A 20,514-nucleotide genomic window follows, 5' to 3' on the forward strand; every position below is an offset into this window, starting at 1 on the left:
CTTTCAGTTTGCTGGAGGAAGCATGGGGATATAAATGAAATTAATAAAATAAACGCCCAGAGCATCAAGTCCTGGCATGCTAAAGCTCAAAAAGCAGAGACATCTAGACCAAGTTTGGCAGCATAGACATTTTCTCAGGGAAATGTTTGCCCTCTGTATGGACTGTAGGAAAGCCTTTCAGACTCCCAAAGGGGAGGTTCGAATGATCAATTGCTTCTCCAACTGAAAACATTCCCCGCAGTAGACCACTAGTGTGTCAGGGACAAAGAGCCAAGCCTAGCTGTTTTCCTGACGGAGTTTCCCTGTTAACGGGATCTTTTTACGTGTGATGGATATGTACATTTGTGTAGCAAAGCATACCGTCAGGGAACGATTGCTCTGTGCTCTTGAAACTGTACACCCTAATTTCACCACCGTACTCAACATAAAGCTCTAGCAGGGATGCCCAGACTTTGATCCTGCAGATGGTTTGGACTTCAGTTCCCAGAATTCCTGACTTATGGCCAAGTTGACTAGCGCTTCGGGGAGCTAAAGTCCAAAACATTTGGAAGACCAAAGTTTGGGAACCGCTACAGGCTTGGAGTTTCCCCTGAACAGTCAAAACCAGGTCCACCTTAAGGGTTCTGTCTTTCTGTGCCTACAAGATAATATATGGAGCGATCCCTGCCTCCTGCTTCTGTTATCTTTAGCATAATTGCTCACAAGAGTTCTAAAGTGACTGCTGGAGAGGAGGAATTCAGAATATTTACTTAGGGCTTAGCTTCTGTAAAGATTTACTCCATTTATTTTTCCTTTTGGTTGGGATCTTCCTGGAGTGATGGGCAGAGGCCAAACACGGATGGGTCTGTGCAGTCCAGGGTTGTATAGTACAGAAATGACTCTTTGGGCAACTTTCACATGCTCAGAAACCTTTTTCTTACAGGATTTATGTGGGGTTTGTTTTTATTCTAACACAGAGAGAGCTATCGGGCAGAACCTGAGCAAAATCCTCGGCCCGACTTTTAGCGAAAGAACTTGAGACCGACAGTAACTTTTGAAAGTAAAGTTTCTGAGGTCGGAAAATTGTTGCTTCGAACTGGTGAGGTTGGATATTAGTTTAAAGCAGGGGTGGGCAACCTGTGACCCCTGGGTATTTTGGCAGACCCTGCAGCAGACTTCTTGTAGAATAAAACCTTGGAGAGGGCTGGAAAGTGGAGGTGTTGGTGGGGAAATCTTCCAGTTGGCATCATGCTGCTGAACTTTGGGTGGCATGGGGGTATTAGGAGTAGTGTGTTCTGCAGTAAGATTGAGGGGAACTGGCCCCCTGACTTGTTAGACTTGGCCACCCTGGTTTCAGGCGATGCCCACTGGAGTAACAGCACCCACCACTGTATTGTTAATGATCATCATTTCACATATAAACTGATGGAGTCTGAGCTGACGGTGACTAATCAGGATCTGGGAATCATGATGGACAGCTCAATGAAAACATCAACTCGGTGTTCAGCAGCTGTGAAAAAAGCAAATTCCACACCAAGGGATTATTAGGCAAGAAAGGGGATTGAAAAGCAAACAGCCAGCATCATAATGCCTCTATACAAATCGACCGTGCAGCAGCTTTGGAACGCTACATACATTTCTGGCTGGCCTGGTTCAAAGAGGATCTTGTCGAGCCTGGAAAGGCACACACACAAAAAAGGTGACCCAAATTGTCGAGGGGCTCTTGCACTTTCGGCACAGGGGAAAAGGGCTTAACATGTCGTGGGCTTTTTGAGTTTAGCAAAAGGTTGACCCAGGGGCAGCGTGGAGGCTAAATGGCAGAGGTTTCAAAAAAGGGGGTGTGATGTGAAGAAAGTACATAGAAAGGACTTCTCTCCCCCTTCCTCTTTTGCACTCCTGTTAGGGCTATCCCAAGTCATTTTGCTACAAGAAAAGGAGCTCATTGGTCAGTCTAAACACCCCGAGCCAGGCAAAATTATTTTGGCACATAAGCCAGAAAAGCCTACAAGCATCTCTCCCCATCCTTGGCAGTGCAGGTGCAACAATAAGAAGGGAAACAGGTAACCATTCCTGAGTCCTGACATTAACTGCCTGGGTAGTTGCCTCACTGTGCCTCATGGCTTGCCTTGTTTCATAAGAATAAAATGGAAGGCAGCACACCTTCGTCTCTGCCGTCACTCAACTTGGTGACAAGGGATACTAATTTATTATGCTTTCTTGCCTGCCAGAAAAGGAACATCATCGCAAAGGAGGGACCTAGCCCCAGCCGTTGGTTAAAGAAGGGCAGCTGCAAGAGAGCCAGAAGGAACGCCAACAAGGACTCCAGAGGGAAGAAGTAGTGCCTACAGGTACGTAAGGAAGCATTTGAAAGACTGGATCAGTTGCCCTGGCAATTTGCTGTAGTCTATTTCTTCCCAACCCATTCTGCTACATGCACAGGCCACTTCCACCCACACCCCCCAGGGAATAATACATTTATGGCATTCACAGCCACAAAAGGGACGGGTAAATGACCTTCAAGTCATTTCCAACGCATGACCCTATCATGGGGTTTTCGGAGGCCGAGAGTGTGTTGCACCCAAGGTTGTCCTTTTCAGGCAGCAAAACCCAGTGGGTTTCCGTGGTCAAGTGGGGAACTGAACCCAGATCTCCAGGGTTGTAGTTCAACACTCTAATCACTCCACCATGCTGGCTGGCAATAGTCAACAATCCTCAGAGGTGCTTCTCCAGTTCCTTCCTCTGAAACAGAGCCCACAGCACCTGGGATTCATTGCCAGTCTCCCATCCAAGTACCAACTAGGGCTGACCCGGCTTAGCTTTCAAGATCAGACAGGGTCTCGTGCCTTTGGGGTACTATGTACCTTCTCAGTTTTGGAAGCTTACCTGCCTCTGAGTTCCAGTTGCTAGAGAACATGGATAGGAGGGTATTTGTGGGCTTTCCAAGTTTCTGCTTGACCATTCAAGAGAACGGGATGCTAGATGTGTCTCTGGATTCTTATGCACTGGGGGCAGCCGTGAAAGCAGGCCTGTAAAACACTTTAATTGTTTAAGTAAGATATTTAAATCGATAGTAGCATTGTTATTATAACCAGCCAGATCCAAGCATCAGGAAGCTAGTGCAGTAGCAAAAGATGGTGCGCTCTTTGTAGATGTGTCCCCTGGAATCAATGGTTCTGTAGCAAAGCAGGGCACTATCCACCGTAGGCCTCCATTCCTTTGGGAAATGTCAATATCCCCAGGGCATGAATAGCCATCATTTAGTGTCATTGAACGTTCCCCCCCATGCATCACTGGAACAGCATCCACTGGAATTGATGGGGTGACTTTGCATCTGCAGTCACTGAGCAGCAGGGTTCTTTTGTCCCTCGTGGAGGCTTTATGCTGTTGCTATAATCTCCAGAACAAAAGCGTTGCCATTCAGTGGGATGATATTATTCCAGCATCAGCCTACCTCAGGAGCGAGATCAATGGTATGGCAAGTGGTACGCGCACCGTGCAAGACTAGAAGTGAAAGGCCCAGGCTTTGCTCTCCCTCCCACTCCACAGCCCATGAGGCTCCCACATAGTCCACTGCGTGGGGTTGGACGATGGGCAGGCAGGTCGGTTGTTGGGGACTTGGTGCACTCCCTGCAAGTGGCCACAAAGAAGCATTAACGCGCATCCTTTTACTTTGGGGACTTCAGCGACAATGCATTTCCGATATCACTTTCTTTGCGCGATGGCGTGACAATCATTTGCGCCATTCCTTGCCATTTCCACTTTATTTGTGGGATGCTTTCAATGTGCTTTAATCTCTCTCTAATGCCAAAGTTAGCCTCAGTGTGATAAACTCAATAGGGTCGGAAGAGACCCCGAGGGCCATCCAGTCCAACCCCAGTCTGCCATGCATGCCAGACCTCCCTCCCTAGTGGTTTGAGCGCCGGATTATGACCCTGGGGAGCTGGGTTCAAGTCCTAGCTCGGCCATAGAAACCCACTGGGTGCCCTTTAGGCAAGTCACACTCTCTCAGCCTCAGAGGAAGTCTGTGGAGAGGCCTTGTAGCCCCTTTGGAGAGTGACTGAAAGAAAGAAGTTCCTAAGCTTCAGTCTCCATCCTCAGAGACATTTGGAGAGAATACTAATAATGATGATGATGATGATGATGCTATCGAGAGATCTTGCAGCCCCTTTGAGGCTCACTGGAAGGAAGGGGCTTCCTCAGGGCCTTCGGGGGGAGACCTCTTCCTAAGCCTGAGGGGCTCCTCCTCGCCTCGGAGGCCCGCTCTTGCCGCCTTGAGGCGGGCCTGGCGTGGGCCTCGAGGCCCGCCAATGAGCGCCCCGGCGGAAAAGGTCAGCCCCGAAGCCGCCCGCCGAGGCTCGGCAAGAAGAAGAAGGAGGCGGCGGCGGCGGGGCCGAGTTGCGCCGAGGGAAAAAGGGCGCGGAGGAGGGAGCCCCGGAGCAGCCAGGCGGAGGGAGGTAGGCAAGCTGAGGGGGCGCCTTCTGTCTATCTCTGCCCTCCTCCTCCCTCGCCCCACGACGGGGAGCCGCTTGGGCCGGAGCAGGGCAGCGAGAGACTACCCTCCGGAGGAGCCCCTTCCTTCGGGCTTTCTGGGGGAGGGAAGGAAAACCAATCTCCTCCTCAGGGAAGAGAAGGAAGGCGGGCGAGGACGAGAGAGCGGGAGTTGGGCGCTCTTTGGGCAGCTTGGCTCCGTCCTGGGAGCCCTTTTGCCCGCCTTCCTTCTGGACCTCGCGGTCTGGGCTGCATCCGCGCTGCAGAGAGAAGCCGGTTTGGCAGCGCTTTCGCCGTAGCTGGCTCCAGGCTCTGGAATTCTGGGAGTTGGAGTTTGTGGTGGGTCCAGAGCGGAGCGACCCACCACAAACTCCAACTCCCAGAATTCCAGAGCCTGGAGCCAGACAAGGAGTCAAGCCTTGAGCTCTGGACCCCACCACAAACGCCATATCCCAGAATTCCAGGCCTGGGCCAACAAGGATGTCAAGCCTTGAGCTCTGGACCCCACCACAAAGCCAAACTCCCAGAATTCCAGAGCTGGAGCCAGACCAGGAGTTAAAGCTCTGCCCAACCGGCTTCTCAGTCTCCAGTGGGAGGGCAGCCTGTGTTTGTATACCACCCACTCTCTTCCACTGCCAGCATCTCTGCAGATGCCAGCCACGGATGCTGCTGCCATCCAAAATGCCAGGAAGACACTCTCCCAGAACACAGCCACAGAGCCCCCCAAAACTATTTTTATGTTATTCCCCCCCCCCGTTTTCTTTTCACTCTTCCTGTTTCAACAAGGGTTTCTCCAGAGAATGTGCAAAGGGCAATCCTCTTCTTATCATAAGGCAGTGATGGTGAACCTTTTCGAGGCCGAGTGCCCAAACTGCAACCCAAAACCCACTTATTTATTGCAAAGTGCCATGTCCATCTGGCTTTCTAGTAACAAACTCTGTCAAACTCTGTGCTGGGATGATGGCACATGTGCCCACAGAGAGGGCTCTGAGTGCCACCTCTGGCACGCGTGCCATAGGTTCGCCATCACTGACCTAAGGAAACCAAATGAGCTGGGCCACCCTTATGTTCAGGCGTGTGGCCTACTTGGCAGGTGGGAAAGCATGCCAGGGGCATCCCCCTCTCATGCCCCTCTCCCTGTGACCCAAAAGACACAAAGGGAAAGAAAAGTGTTGGCAGCAGGAGCTTTCATAGACTTCAGTCGCCTTCCTCAGATGCATCTATTTCTTTCATTCTGTGGCTCTCAAAAGTGCTGCAAGATCTCTCCGCAGACTGATTCCACAGACTAACATGGCTATATCTTTGCATTTAACAGACTTAAAGCTCCTGCTGCCAAAGTCTTCCTTTCACTTAGTCTCAAAGGTGCTGCACGATCTCTCAACAGGTTAGATATTGTGGCTGGCCAAACTACCATTCTTTGAGGGAGTTTTGGTGCCACTTTGTCCATTGTGGGGGTTATTCTTTCACCTGGGGAGGGAGGAGATCCATTTCCCTTGAGGATGGCCCTTGTTTGGGGGGTGGGTAAAAAGGAGTCAGGGGCTGCATGCCAACCAAGGCCTGCACTGTCCCCACAGTTGCTCTATTTTTAGGTCTACCCAAGGCTTAGGAGGGCAACCGGCTGAGCAAATGTGAAAGTTTCGGTCTCACTAGAGAATCCCCCAAAGAATCAAACCTGTTCTTTGGTTTTTGAGGATGTGGTATACATGGGGGACATCCACATTTCTTAGAGGTTTTACTTGGATATCTTTGTGTTTCAGCACAGGTTTTCAAAACGAACAGTTCAGTGGAACCAGGAGCATACACCTGGCATGTTTAAGGACATGGGGGTCACAACCCTAAATCCAAGTCTTCTAGCATCTCTGTTTTGAAAGAAAGAAGAGTCTAACTTAAGACTCTGCAGAGCCACTGCCAAGCAGCGTAGACTGGCACAATGATCACCCACCAGCCTGAGTGATGGACAAATGCCAGCATTTGGGCCCTGGGCGTCTTCAAAGTGTCCATGGGTGACTGCATGCAGCCTATAGACTACACTTTGTCCACCTTGAGATCAGCGGACAGTCATAGGCTAGACCCTTGGACCCTCGCTGAACATCTGGAAGGCCACAGGATCTATCCATCTGGGATAGCTGGACGCTGCAGAAAATGTGCCAGTCCCCTCTAGGAAGCTGGCAGACTTACTGCCCTCTAGTGCTTCTTTCCTAACAGTGGAGGAGGTAGCCACTGCTGTGGTCACTCTGGCTGGCAGCGAATTGGCCTTTTCGCTCAGGTCTTGTAATTCCTCAGCTTAGTTTTCCTGGCAGGGCAACAGTTGTGTATTCAAGTCCTTTCTCTGTGGAATCCCAGGGACTTCAGAGACCTCTTTTGCTAGTCAGATTCATCTCCCTAAACCTGCGTAGGGGGGTTGTTAAGGAGACAATGCGACTTTAGCAGAAACAAACAGCCCTGATGTTTTACATTGGGAGTAAATACCGTTTGCTGGCAAAGGAGCAAAAGGCGCAACAATGGAAGTACTCGTGGGAGTCGAATCAATTACGATCTAACGGAGGCGAGGGAATGGATGAATGCTCATTTCAGACTTACCCTTAACTTACAGATACCCAACCCAGCTCAAGTGAACTGGAGGGTGAGTTCTCTTTTTCACACCCCAGTAGAAACCCACTGGCTGTGGCAGTAATGTTTCCACCAACAATGTCAACTCCGTTTGAACGGGACAAATATCAACACAGCCACACACACACACAAACAGTGCACCCTCCTCCCACGATCCCCCTCCCTGTCTTTCTAGCTTGAGATACGGTGAATCAGGAGAAAGTGAGATGACTAAGTGGGCTAAAAAAACTGGGGACATTGTTAAAAGGAGAAGTGGGGAAATTTCTCTTCCAGATGTGTGACTCTCATCAGCACTAACCTAACCAGTTTCATTAAGGAATAATGAGACTTGTGAGGTGCTGAGAATAGCAGTCCAACAACATCTGGAGGACCCAATATTCCTCTGCCCTGTTATAAATCACATTCACCCTCACTCTTCAACTGAAAAATGCTCCTTGCATCCTTCCCAGGTCACTAAAATGAGCTTGTTGGGGACAAATAGCTTACTGTTGTAAACTGCTTAGGTGGTATAAAGTGGTATATAAAAGAAGCTGCTATTGCTACACAGAAGAAAGACAGTTCCTGCCCTCAGGCTTACCATCCAAAATCATGGCACAAAATAAGGGATTGTAGGAACAGGACAAACATACTCATTTTTGGTTACAGAGATTTTTTTCTGGTGGGGAGGGAAGAAGCAAGCTCCCTATAGTGTCCCCCTTTGGCTACTAGTGTGGACCAGGCTGGTGTTCACCTTTCTACAATGTTCATCCTGAGAGGGATGGGGTGCAACCTGCTCTTGACCCTTGGTCTCCTGGCCAGTGGGAGAACCTAGATGTTTTGCCTTTTAGGGAACTGGCAGTTGGCTCTTAATTGTTGTTCTCTCCGCTAGGGAGAGGGAAACAACCTCCCTGCAGCTGCACCTGCTGTGGCTGATGGAGAAGGCCTGCTTGGTTTCCCTCTGCTGTAACATTCTCTCTGGAAGCTAGCTTCCCAGTGAATCAAGAGATACACCCACACGCAAGCACTGGACCCTGTGGTAAGCGGTTGACACAAGGCAGGGAGATGCTGATGTGAAGATTGTTAGTGGTTACTGTGGAATTAAACTGCTGCTTCTTGACTTTCTAGGGAATTGGCTGTAGAAGAGTTTGCCTGGAAGAAAGAAGGCTGTTACTGAACCCTTCTGCTTTGTCTTCCTTCTCTTGGGGAGTGTCCAAGGCCTTCTTGCTTTTTCACTGATGATGTTCTGATCTCCTCTGCTCTGTTAGAACAGGTAAGATGGCATGCCAGTGGTCTATTTGGTGGTGGCCCCACACTTGTGTGTAATGCACAGCCATGAAAGATATGGCAGATCCTGCAAAATCATTGGATAGAACTATAGGGTTTCAAACCTCATAGTTACCAAGGGTGTGACACTACAGACATGCGTGAGTGTATGCATGTGTATATGTGTGTGTGTGTAGGGTGGGTTAATATTCATGCATCTGAAGGGCATTTCTACCTCTGTCTTCTCTTCTGATTTTGGAATCTAGCTATTCCTATCTAGCTACTTCCTATTTCCCTTGCAGTAACAAGTTTGCCCCAGACTGTACTACTTTATCTCAGGGGAGCTGTCAGTGTATTGCTGTCTTTTTGAAGCTAGTACCTTCCAAATAATGTGGGCTACAAACAACTCCCATGATCCCTGACCACCAGCCATGCTGGTGAGACACATGGGAGCTCTACTGCAACTGGACTACGTATTGTAACCTCCAGCAATTTTGTATTGTTTTTATTGGTTCTCTTTAGCCAATGGTATTTTTTTAAATTATCTTTTAATATTGTATACTGTTTTGAGTGGATTTCAGATAAGCAAAATATGTGAAAGGCAAATAAAAAAACTTGATACATGTCCGTAAGTGAATTCAGGGCAGGATCAAGTGTCAAACTGGGAGACGGTTTGGTGCGGTTTCTCAGGATCCTAGCTTAGAAGTATTACTTTTTTGAACTGCAGCTCCCAGAGTTGCTGAACTAGCATGCCCACTGGCCAAGCTGTAGTCCAAACAGTAAGATTTCTAAGCTCTGCTATCTTGTCAGCCTTGGCTTTGACATATTTTCCTATTTCCCCAAGCTTTTTTTAGTCCTTTATGAACTTGAGCTGCATTTTAGTCTTTTATGATTTGGTTTTGGGCCGTGCTTACTTTGGGAATTTGTAGTATATTTCATGGCAGGACTGGGCTGAAGGTAGATCAAGACCTATTGGTAGTTCTGTAGTTTGCAGTAGATTGGTTTTTGAACATAGCTTGGAAAAGCTACTTTTGTGGACTTTATCTCCCACTGGCCTTACTGCTTTGGGGATTTCTGGGAGAACTGAATAACCAAAAACACTTACTGTCTTTCTAAATTAGAACATTATTGTTGAAGATGATCACAGTCAGACTGTAATTTGAAGTCCCTCAAATTTTCAAATATGGTCGGTTCATTTCCCACCACGTTGCTTAGGGAGAACGAAAAGAAAACACAGACAGTGGCAAAGATACCAGGTGCCAGCTTTTGCATTCATAACCGTGTCTTGTTCTACCTGGACACACATACTGGTAGTTCTCTTGGGTTTCGTGGATAAGGCGAGAGAGAGAAAAAACTACCTAAATTGATTTGATTTGAAGTGACTTCACAATAAGCCAAAAATGGCATGAAGAGAAGAATAACCAACATCTAATCTGCCGAAGAGAGTGGCTTATTTAAAAATTAAAATGAAGCCTCTGGCATTCCCCAGGAAGTCTGAATGAGCTTGTACTTTGTTATGGGCAATGGGGACAGCCGCTATGATTGGTTGAAGGCATCTTCACACTTTTTCCCTGAAGTGTACTGTATACGTAAAAACGGAGAAATATGAATGCAAAGCAGACGTGTTTGAGAAACATGTGCAAAGTGCAGTGCTGCGATTGGCTGAAAATGCCCCTTTGAGTGTACCTGGTGGTCCCAGTTTTGTTGATGTGTCATGGATCTCAGCTGTATCAGTGAACTGACTTGCCTACATGGTTAGTTTTTAGGCATTGAGGCACTTTTTTCAAAATTTTTGACATTACTTGAATAATACTTGTCTTGTGGTTTGTGCCAGCCTTGGCCAGAGCTTGGAGAAGTTAGCTTTTTGGACAACAACTCCCAGAGTTCCCCAGACATCTTTCCTCAAGCTCTGACCTTAACTGCTGCAAATGGCAACTCTCAGCAGCCCTAAGCCAGCATAATCGATAGTAAGGAAAGCTGGGAGTTGCATTCCAGTAACATAGGGCTGACATCAGACAGAGGTGATTTGCTCTGGCCTTCCTCTGAGGCTGTGAGAGTGTAACTAGCTGCTTAAACCACTACACGATACTGTCTCCTTTTCAGGCAATATTTATCCCAAGCCATTTTAGTTGACTTTTGAAAAGATGTATTTTTCTCTGTGAAATAACCCAGAGTGACATATAGAAAATCATTAAAAGCACAGACCATTTTGAGCCTTGATTAAAAACAGTTCCAATTAAAACCCAAGAACAACATAAAACAATTCAGCATAAATACAAGAAAACAGAACTTTGGGCTGCAATTAGAAGCAGAGTGAAATAAAAAGCTCTTACTTGGATCTGAAACTTATTTGGAGTTGAAAAGAAAGAGAAAAACTTTCTAGAGAACATCTGCCAAACCCTGGGTGCCACAAGAGAAAAGGTCATGTCTCATGTTCCAACCATTTGTGCTTCTGAAAGCAATTGGATGCATAGTAGCAGTTCTGCATTTTAACAGGTCAGGGAGAGGGACCCAAATATGACCCAACTGGATTGAAAAACTGGAAGGGACCATGAGAACAACCATTTTTTCCCCTCTCTATTTTGAATATTTTTCTCAATTGGGGATCTGGTTATCCTTGGTGGGTGTGCAGGGTAAAAATTTAGCCTCCTGTCCGACCAAAGATGCCTGGCCCTGCTTCAGAACAGTGCTGTTGTTTTATTAACAGAAACCATTGCTGTCTTTGACACATGCACACCAACAAGAGAGGGCCTCGGGAAAGTGTTGCTAAATATGTGTGAAATTGCTCCAGGTTGGATTTCTCTCCTGAGCCAAGCTTCATCTGCTTCATAACCTGCGGGACGGGTTCTGCCTAGAGACCACATAATTAGGCTTGGCGCTGCCAATTTGGGGAGATGGCTCCTGAACCTTTTCTTGCATGTATCCACTAACTGAAGGAGGAGAGTGTGAGGGTGATCAAAATGAGCTTGATCAAGGCAAATAGCACTGTATTGAGATGACAGCATCCTGACTAAATGCCAAGATGCTCGGATCATGCGCATGTATCAGGGAGAAAAGAGTGCAGAGCAGCAGAAGTCTTCTGTCCCAGTTCTCTCAAGGAGTGTACGGTCAATTAGTGTGCCAGCTGTCCGTGGATAAATATGAATTCTTTGGGCCAGTTTGACTTTGGAGGAGCAAATGACCAGCCAAAAACAACAACAACAATAACAAAAAACAACAACAACCCTCTTGGTTGCTCTTCTACCTTCTGTCACTTTTGTGGGAGAGAGGAAAATCGATAGATACCACTTTGCGATTCACAGAGGGAGATCTTATCTCTTGATGGATCCCCAGAGTTATTTTTTTAAAGCCCAAATGAAGCTCCTCGACCCAGAGATAAAGGACAAGAGAAGCCCTCTGTGAATTTCAGAAAGGCGAGAGGATAGAGCATATGCACGCGCTTCTTTTTTGCTATGTATTCCAAAACAGTAGGAATAATTGGGATCTCCACTATTGATCTAAGGGCACTTCACTGATGGCAGTTTTTCTGTTTTAGTCCTTCGGTCATTTTGTTCAGGTAGTAGGAAATAAAGATATATCACCTTGAATGCTGATTGGAATTCCTGTGCCATTTTTTACACTGATTTTTAAAAAACCCTATTCTTCCTCTAAAAAGCTCATTATGACATGCACAGTTCTTCCCTTACATTAACCAGAGCTGGAAAAGGTCACGTATAGGGACTCTGGACATTGCCTGATACCAGTTCATACTGTTTGGCTCTGGCAGGAGTCTGACATGGTAGAAATCTCCCCCCCCCCCCCCCACAAAATAAAAGAGGGGAAAGAGACCGCAAGGGCCATCCAGTCCAAACCCATTCTGCCATGCAGGAAATCCAAAACAAAGCATCCCTGACAGATGGCCATCCAGTCTCTGTTTAAAGACCTCCAAGGAAGGAGACTGCACTACACTCCGAGGGAGTTTGTTCCACTGTCAAACAGCCCATACTCTCAGGAAGTTCCTCCTAATGTCAAGGTGGAATCTCTTTTCCTGGAGCCTGCATCCATTGCTCCAGGTCCTAGTTTCTGGAGCAGCAGAAAAAAAAGCTAGCTCCCTCCTCAATATGACATCCCTTCAAGTACAGTATTTAAACAGGGCTGTTGTATCACCTCTTAACCTTCTCTTTTCCAGGCTAAACATTCCCAGCTCCCTAAGTCGTTCCTCATAGGACATGGTTTCCAGACCATTCAACATTTTGGTCGCTCTTCTTTGGACACGCTCCAGTTTCTCCACATCCTTTTTAAATTGTGGTGCCCAGAACTGGACACAATATTCCAGGTGGGGCCTGACCAGAGCAGAATACAGTGGCACTATTACTTCCCTTGATCTAGACTCTATACTTCTATTGATGCAGCCCAAAATCACATTTTACATATTTTTGTTGCAAATACTGGAAATCAGGAACTGCAGATCACCCAGAGATCTACCAGGACGTCCCATTTTGCTGGCTGTTTTTCTAAAGATTCTCTCAATATTAGTTTGTGAATTGGGGACTGAAGAGGATTCATTGAGCCAGTTGGACTGCTGCAGGCTTGGTTTAATAACTTTGCCAAAGTTGTCAGAAATCTTTATATTAAGAAGATAGATTGTTCTCAACAGCTGATCTTTTGGATGGTTAGGAAATACCTGAAAGGAGGATGCCTCTTCCCTGATCTACCAGGTACCTCTTGCAATAGACAATGTGATATGCATATCTATATCTGAAGAAGAAGAAAAGTCCCGTAGTTTTGATTCAGGCTAGGAAGACAGAGAGAGGTACCTTAGTTGTGCCTAAGGAATCCTAAGGGTTCAAGCACCTGAGAGGGCAGGATACTAGTTCAAGCCTTGTCAAGAAAAGGAGCTGGGCTGTGACAAATGTAGCAGAGCTGGTTGATCACATTTTGAAGTAAGTGAAGTAATACACATTGCTATCTAAAGGGTTCCCTCCCCATCCCCTCTTCTCAGTGTGCATTTGAAGTTATACACATTACCCATTTAAAGAGGCACCTCTTAAGAACATTTTAAGTTAAGTAATACACATTACCATTTAAAGAGGACTCCCCAGTCAGACCATTTGAAGTAAGTGAAGTGATATACATTACAATCTAAATAGCCTCCCCAACCCTCTAAGACCATTAAGTCCAGAGTCTAAAATTCCCTAAGTGCATCACTGTGGAATCCCTCTGCGTTCTTGAGTGAGATGCCCAGCAGAGTTTGCAGAAGATGATATCCCTCCAGCTTATAGTGGTGTAGTGGGGACAGACAAAGGGTTTCTATTTGGAGGTGGAGCTGCCCAAATTGCTCACTGGGGGGATATTCTGCCTTTTAGTGGTATTTCTTTTCCTTCAGATACGTTTTCCTGGTTTATTTAAAATGAATATTATTAAGACAGCAGAACTCTTCCCCCATGTACCCTTGTCCAGAGTAATTTATGTTTGTAGCATTGTACCTACAATTTCATGCTGCTCAGAGAAGTGGGGAAAACAATATTTTTGATTGCTGGGATTGAGGTCCTTTAGGAACTGAGTAGTGGTCCCTGCTACTTTTGTTTGCCTTTCAGCAAAGGGGGTCCATCAAAGGGTGTTTGCTTTCTTAATTCTGGACTCACTTGCCTGTTTTACCTTTTGACCAGGAGACAAAATCCATTCTTTGCCTATATCCATCAATTTGGGTAGATTAGTTGTACAGCTGTCGCACTTCTCTCAGGCTATTGGTGGATTTGACAGAGCTAGTTGTCTGGGAATCGACAAGAAGGTGCAGTCTGTGGAAACTGTGCAACACCCTGCCATGGTTTCAGTCCAGATCAGGACAGGGGCAGCCTGCATTTTCTTAAAAAGAAAACATTCATGCACTTAGCAGTTGCCTGAATAGTGTCACATCTTGCTTGGCCCTTAGTAACATGAATTGATTGCCTTGTAGAGAAATAGGCATTCAGCATAGCATCTCTTGAGCATCTCATCAGATTCCATTTTTAAAAGGGTACAGGAAGCCCCTGACAAGTTAGGGACTGCAGCACTGTCAGAAACCAGAATTGGTCAAAAAGCCGAACGTGAGGGAATTATAATTAATATATTATTATATTAATAACCTCACTTTGCAAGCAGCGTGCATGTCCATCCTTGATCCCAAACAAACCTCCATAGACAAGAAGAACTAACAAAGGAGCAGACTCCTTGTCACATTAATGGAATTGGTCTTTAACTTGCAAATGTTGAAAAAGAGAGTCAACAGATAATGTTACATCGAAAGACAGAGGATTCCTGCATTTACCCTTAAAATTAAAAGAAACTGGGAGTTGTCAGTACAGCAAGACAAAACTGTAAAGGGTTAAAATATTCTAAGTACAGAAAAATCTTGCTTTCCATGTGCAGTATTCCATTTTAATCTGAGCAAATGCTGGCCAGTTATCATTTCTCTCTGTGCAGCCACCATCTCATTAAAGACATCCTTAAGTGCAAATTCTCTGTGGCTCCTTGGTGCTTGCAATGTGCTAAAGATGTTTATTCCCAGGCAACTGGAAAGTTACCAGAGATGCAAAGCAAGCATCTGAAAAATGAAACTTAACAAGTAGGCTCATCTAGTGCCTAACAGCCTTGCTGGAATCTTTCAGGTTTCCTGAAAGAAATGTGCCAGCCGAAAGCATGAAGTGTGTTTAAAAGATGTTCAGCCCCACAGGACTAGCTTAAATGTCAAAATGGCTGTGACCGGTTCTTAGCTTGTGTTAACCATTAGGACAGTGCATTTGCTTGAGTTTCATTTGATCCATGATTAATACATGTCAGGGTGAGAAAGGTAGAGCTTGGAAAACTTACCTTTTTGGACTGCAACTCTCAGAATTCCCAGCTTGGGAGTTGTATCCCTCCCCTCAAGTAGTTTTTCCAAGATACTCATCTAGGTAATGCCATCCTACTCATCTAGGTAATGCGGATATTATAACTAAACATAAAGGGATCAGGAAAGCTGAAGTGGGGTAGCAGATGATATAATTATCTCTGTAATGAGATCCCTGCCACTATTATACCACTGCTCATAACTTTATCAGCAAACTTGTTAACATTCTGCAAAGGTCAAAGAAGCTGAGGGGTTAAGGTGTGACTGTATGGGTGAATAGAGTGTCTCCAAAGTATCTCAAGCAAGTGCTTTCTCTTACCTGTGTAAGCACTGTTGGACTCTGCCCTTGCAATTCTCCTGGCAGAGCTACCCTTCAGAAGCCACAAACGTGGCTTGGGGTTATCATGCTTAGAACGTAGCACTGATAACAGACAGGTGGACACCTGTATCTGTTCCCACCCACCCACCACTTTCTGCTCCCAGCCTCATTCTGAAATGTTGGATGAAAGAAGTGTACACTGTAGAAAATGTCTTTGGCTTCCCTAGTCTGGGATTCATGCATTTTGGATAGTTGTAATCTTAGCTGCTGCTTTGGAATCTGAACAGACTTGGAACCCAGTTCTTCCAAGAAGCTTGTGACAACACAACAAAATGTAAGTGTGTTAAGAGAAGGTAAAAAATGGGGGAGAGATCCTAATTCTAGTGCTTTTTTGCTTGGGGTAGCAACCTGCACTTGCTTCCTAAGGCTCCATACAGACAGGCCAAAATAAAGCTGCTTCAGGTCACTTTGGAGGTATGCTGTTTAAATCATGCATGTGTCCTAAGAGTCTGGAAGCCACACCAAAGCCACACTCCAGTCCTTTGGCTTTGGCACAGCTTCCGGACTCTTAGGATGCATGCATGATTTAAACAACACACCTCCAAAGTAACCTGAAGCAGCTTTATTTTGGCCTGTCGGTATGGGGCCTAAGACTCCCCTCCACCCTTTAAAACTTTTCCATCCCCTTCCCCTGTTTAAAGAACACAGTGAGCAGCGGCCCAGTCCTGTGCTACTTTACTTGGAAGTAAACTCATCAAGACAACTCATGGCTACAGTTTCCCTCCACTGTCCCAATTTTTCCATGCAAGCCTCCCCAGCCCACCTCTGCTTCTGCCCCTGACCTGCACAACAGAAAAATTCCCTACAAAACATCTTAACTCATTTTCCTAAGTATTCCCCTGGTCTCCTACTTGTGATCTTTGGTATGCAGTCCCTGCGAAATAGAAAGATGAATCACAAACATACACTCATTCCTACTCTCCTGTCTGCTGCAGCTCTGCCTAAAAAGCAAGAAAACTAAGCCAGGTTTCTGGTTTTTTGCAAAACAAAATGCAGTCTCTGGGTTGCAACTGATCAGGGCTCTGTAGAGTGGAGTTTTATGTACTAGTTGAAAGTTTTTGCCTGGATTTGAAAAAAAAATTCATTGTAGGGGTAGAGAGATGGTGGTAGCTCCAAAGCTTTGTTGATGACTACTAACAGTGCAATCCTCTATGTAATTACTCAGAAGTAAGTCCCATTGATTTCAGCGTGCCTTACTCCCAGCTAGGCGGATGGAAGACTCCACCTTATAACTCTGAAATCTCTAAAAGCCAGTTGTCACCCAGCACCATTTAACATCACTGGAGCCTGAGCAGGCAGAGTGCTGACAGCCACTTGGCATTGCTGTTATATGCAGCAGCCCAACAGATTGGTGCCTTCACTGTTCCAAAATGCCCAAGGCTTTTTATCCTCTTGTCTATGGAACTGCTTTTGGCTGAGGAAGGAGCAGGCAGGACTGTCATGCCCATCTGGTCCTCTTGGGTCTCGATCTGTGCCATTATCCCACAAAAAAAGCAACTTCTTTCTCTTACCTCTTGCATCCTCCTGGGAATGTCTTTGAGACCCTGCTGTAAGAGCCTGCCTTCAAAGCCAGCACTGCTGTTTGACACAATGCAATAGTTGATGCGAGCAGTTAATTTTGGGTGTCATGAAAAGGCAGCAACTTGTTCAGTTATTGAATGTATTACAGTACTGTATTCTTACTGCTAGAGATGGTACCTTTGGAATTTCTGCTTCATGTGCCAGCATAACTTGATATAAATTTTAAAATTAGATTGCTTTTCTTAAAAAACAAACAGTTCATGTGCAATGTACAACTAAGTTTTTCTTTCTGAGCTCTTATTTTCTACTCATGTTCAATTGAGCAACATTTTACAAATCTGAACTGATTGCTTCTGTTTATTTGTGCCTCTGAACCAGGAGTGTGGAACTTCAAACCCTGGGTAGCCTGAGGTCTGGGAATCTGGCTGTCCGGAAATCCAAATCTGCCCCATTCCCCATGATACCATAGTTGTTATCCATACTCACTCATGTTTTTCTGTGTTTTCCTATTCTAAAAAGGTTGAAATCCCTCCCCTGAGGTTTACTTACAGGTAATAAGGTAGTAAGACTTTTAAGCTAAAATGAGCTGGTATTTTTGGTTCTACCCTTTTGCCTGCCTGTCTCTGGAATGTGGTCCCTGAGAGCTTCTCAGAGCTTCGCAGAAGTTGAATTCAGTCCTTGAGTGAAAGAAGGTTCCCCACTCTTGCTTTAAACCCTTAATCTCTCTATCTTCCTATTTATGCCCATTTCTGCTCTTTCGTCTCCCCCACCTCTGTGTGTCTTAGCTGAGACATTCCATCTGCTGTCTTTAGTGCTGCTGTTTAGACTAAATAGTGCTACTCAGATAAAAATTTGGGATAGGGAACCTGTGGGCCTCCAGCAGAACAGAAATATGCCTTGAGATGGACGGTAGGTCATCTTTGTCTCTCCTTATTTCCAAGCAGTCAAACTATCTTTGTTTCCTGCCTTGGCACAACATGCTATGCGATGAAAGCAGATGGCTTTGGCCAGACACCATCACGAATCTCCCTGACTTACGACACTTGATCAGGGAGCTGTAGTTTATTCTTAGCAGCCCCCTTTCTCTCCCCCTCGTACACCTTCTTCCCTGGAAGGGGCTGCAAAGGCGCTCTCCTCCTTTGGCTCTGTGTCACATGTAAATGTTTCTCTTTCTAATCTTCCCCATTGGATGTGGCTCTCGCAGTGAATTTGCTTGTGACTGACATGCTGTCGGCAAACATTGCATGGATCTGTCTGGAGCGGCTTGCGTCTGCCATGGAAGAAGAGAGGGGCTCTCACTAGCTTTCAAAAAGTTCTCTCCTCTGCATTGCAGAACTTAGCGCACCATGAAATGTGCTATTCATGGCATATTTAATTGCCAGCTATTACAATCATTATCCTCTTTTAAACACACACACACACACATTTCCCCTGCTGCAAGTCTGGGGAATTTCAGCGGGACCTCCAAGATAGTTGTCTTGTGGCAAGATAAGATCTTGTACATCCTTGAAATGCCTAATAAAAGAGCTCTTAAAAATAAGAGAAGAAAGCTACTGTACCGTGCAGTAAAATACATTACACTACAAATCAGTCAGACAAATGCAGTACAATAAAGGACACCTTCAAACTGAAATCTTTCCTCTGTTGTATTGGACAGAAAGATGTTCTAACTCTTCTTGAAAGCAGTGGAGCCCAAGGAAAGGAGGACTGAGGAGCTTTTAAGGTGCTCCTTAACAGTTAGCACCACCTGGATAGCAGACTGAGCAGCAACCACACAGGAAAACTGCTCACCGTCTTCTCCACTATGGTGCCATATCAGAAGCTGGGTTCAGGTTCTGCTCACAGAAAATCCTTCCACCCAAATGTCAGTGATTCCTGCAGCTCATCCCATTCAGTCAGGGGCCCTGGACCTCTCTAACATTTTCAGGCGTATGGAGGAGCTGCCATGAAGAGGAAGTAAAGAAATTCACTTCTGACAGACATGTTGCACACTCCTAAATCTGGATCCAGATCACTTTCTTTTTAACTATCAGCCATTATTTTCAAATGTTCATCTGTTGATGTAAATTACAAGAGGCAAATGTTAGTCCTAGTTTGTCCTCTTCATTGCCAGTGCATAAATAACCACCTCATCAAGTTTACTTTTCCAAAACGTGGGCAAGTTTTTGCTGCCCATAGTATGCTTTTAAATTTGATCTTAATGCCAAGCCAATGGAATGAAATTTGCACTACAGTAATCGGTACTTCAAATATATAAATATATATAAAATAATAATAATATGTTTAAGATTTAGGTGTATCTTGCTATTCTTATATAGGGCCAAAGTGCTTAATTATCTTTAATTCCTGAAGCCTTTACTGTAGCCTCACTATCCTGAACATACTATCAGAAGGCATCCAGAGTATAAACACCTCCTCCTTGCTTCCAACCCTCTGCGTTGTTGCTAGCAATATTGCAGGAGGCTGAGTAGCATATTTGTGAGAGATCGGTAAAGCAAAGCGTTTCCCATGACATGCATAACTGTGCATGAAATAAGTCCCCCTTTTTATAATGATTACATCCCAATGGGAAATGGGCAGTGGCAGGTTTCAAATATATTGACCTCTCCACTGAACTTATATTTTCCTGCAACTGGTGAAATTTAGTTGACAGTTAAACATCAGGTAGCTCTGAAGAAATTACTGGAGCTTTACAGACTCCACTATTCAGTCAACAAGGAGAGCTGGCCTACTCTGCCTCCTTCCCTTCCCATAACTTGTGGGAAATTTCTAGTATGTACCTTTTTTGCAATCTAGTAGATTAGAGATGGGGAACCTTTGGCTCTCCAGAAGTTTGTGGACTCTACTTCTCCTAGCCCTTTAATACTGGCCATGCTGGCTAGCGCTTTTGGTGTTCAAGTGCCTAATATTTGAAGGGCAAAAGGTTCCCTAGCCCTGTATATTTATTTGTTATTTAATCATGCAGCATCCTCTTATTACGTGCTCTGTCTTTTGCAGCTGGTTAGTTTCTGAAAGCCTGCCTAAACAGGAGACTAGAAAGGGGGACAGCCTTACCTCCCTTGGAAGGAAAATCTGCAGCCTGGAGCAGTCACTGAGCAGACTCTATCTCACATGTGCTCACCAAATCTGCCTCTCTCTTGAGGGGACTAGAAAGAGTTCTCTGAGCAAATTACAAATGGCTAAAGGAATATAATACAATATAATATAGTAAAAAGCATACAGTATAATAGAGAACCAGCAACACAGGAAGATTTAGAAAAACAGCCATAGAATCTAACGTCTTAAAATTCCTAGTAGACAAAAAAGATTTTTTATCTCTCTTTGCTGGCCCACTGGCAAGTCAAAAAAAAATTATACTCGAATAGGCTTTTTAGGAATTGACTGCACTGTTTTTAATGGGGATCTGTTGTGCTGATTTTCAAATTCTGCCTGAAGGCACCGGAGCCCA

The 20,514-nt window shown here is 45.4% G+C and overlaps 1 protein-coding gene across 3 annotated transcripts in view; it reads left to right on the forward strand.

Moving 5' to 3' along the window:
• The first annotated feature begins 4,295 nt into the window (after nucleotides 1–4,295).
• NOS1 (nitric oxide synthase 1) overlaps nucleotides 4,296–20,514 on the forward strand; it is a 135,568-nt gene continuing 119,349 nt past the window's right edge. For all 3 annotated transcript variants that reach the window (XM_042441771.1, XM_042441768.1, XM_042441770.1), the window contains exons 1-2: nucleotides 4,296–4,433; nucleotides 8,182–8,326. The gene's annotated coding sequence lies outside the window, so the exon portion shown is untranslated. The remainder of the gene's footprint in view (nucleotides 4,434–8,181; nucleotides 8,327–20,514) is intronic.

The sequence above is a fragment of the Sceloporus undulatus genome, chromosome 10 (genome assembly GCF_019175285.1).
Source record: "Sceloporus undulatus isolate JIND9_A2432 ecotype Alabama chromosome 10, SceUnd_v1.1, whole genome shotgun sequence".
In the NCBI taxonomy this organism is placed as follows: Eukaryota; Metazoa; Chordata; class Lepidosauria; order Squamata; family Phrynosomatidae; genus Sceloporus; species Sceloporus undulatus.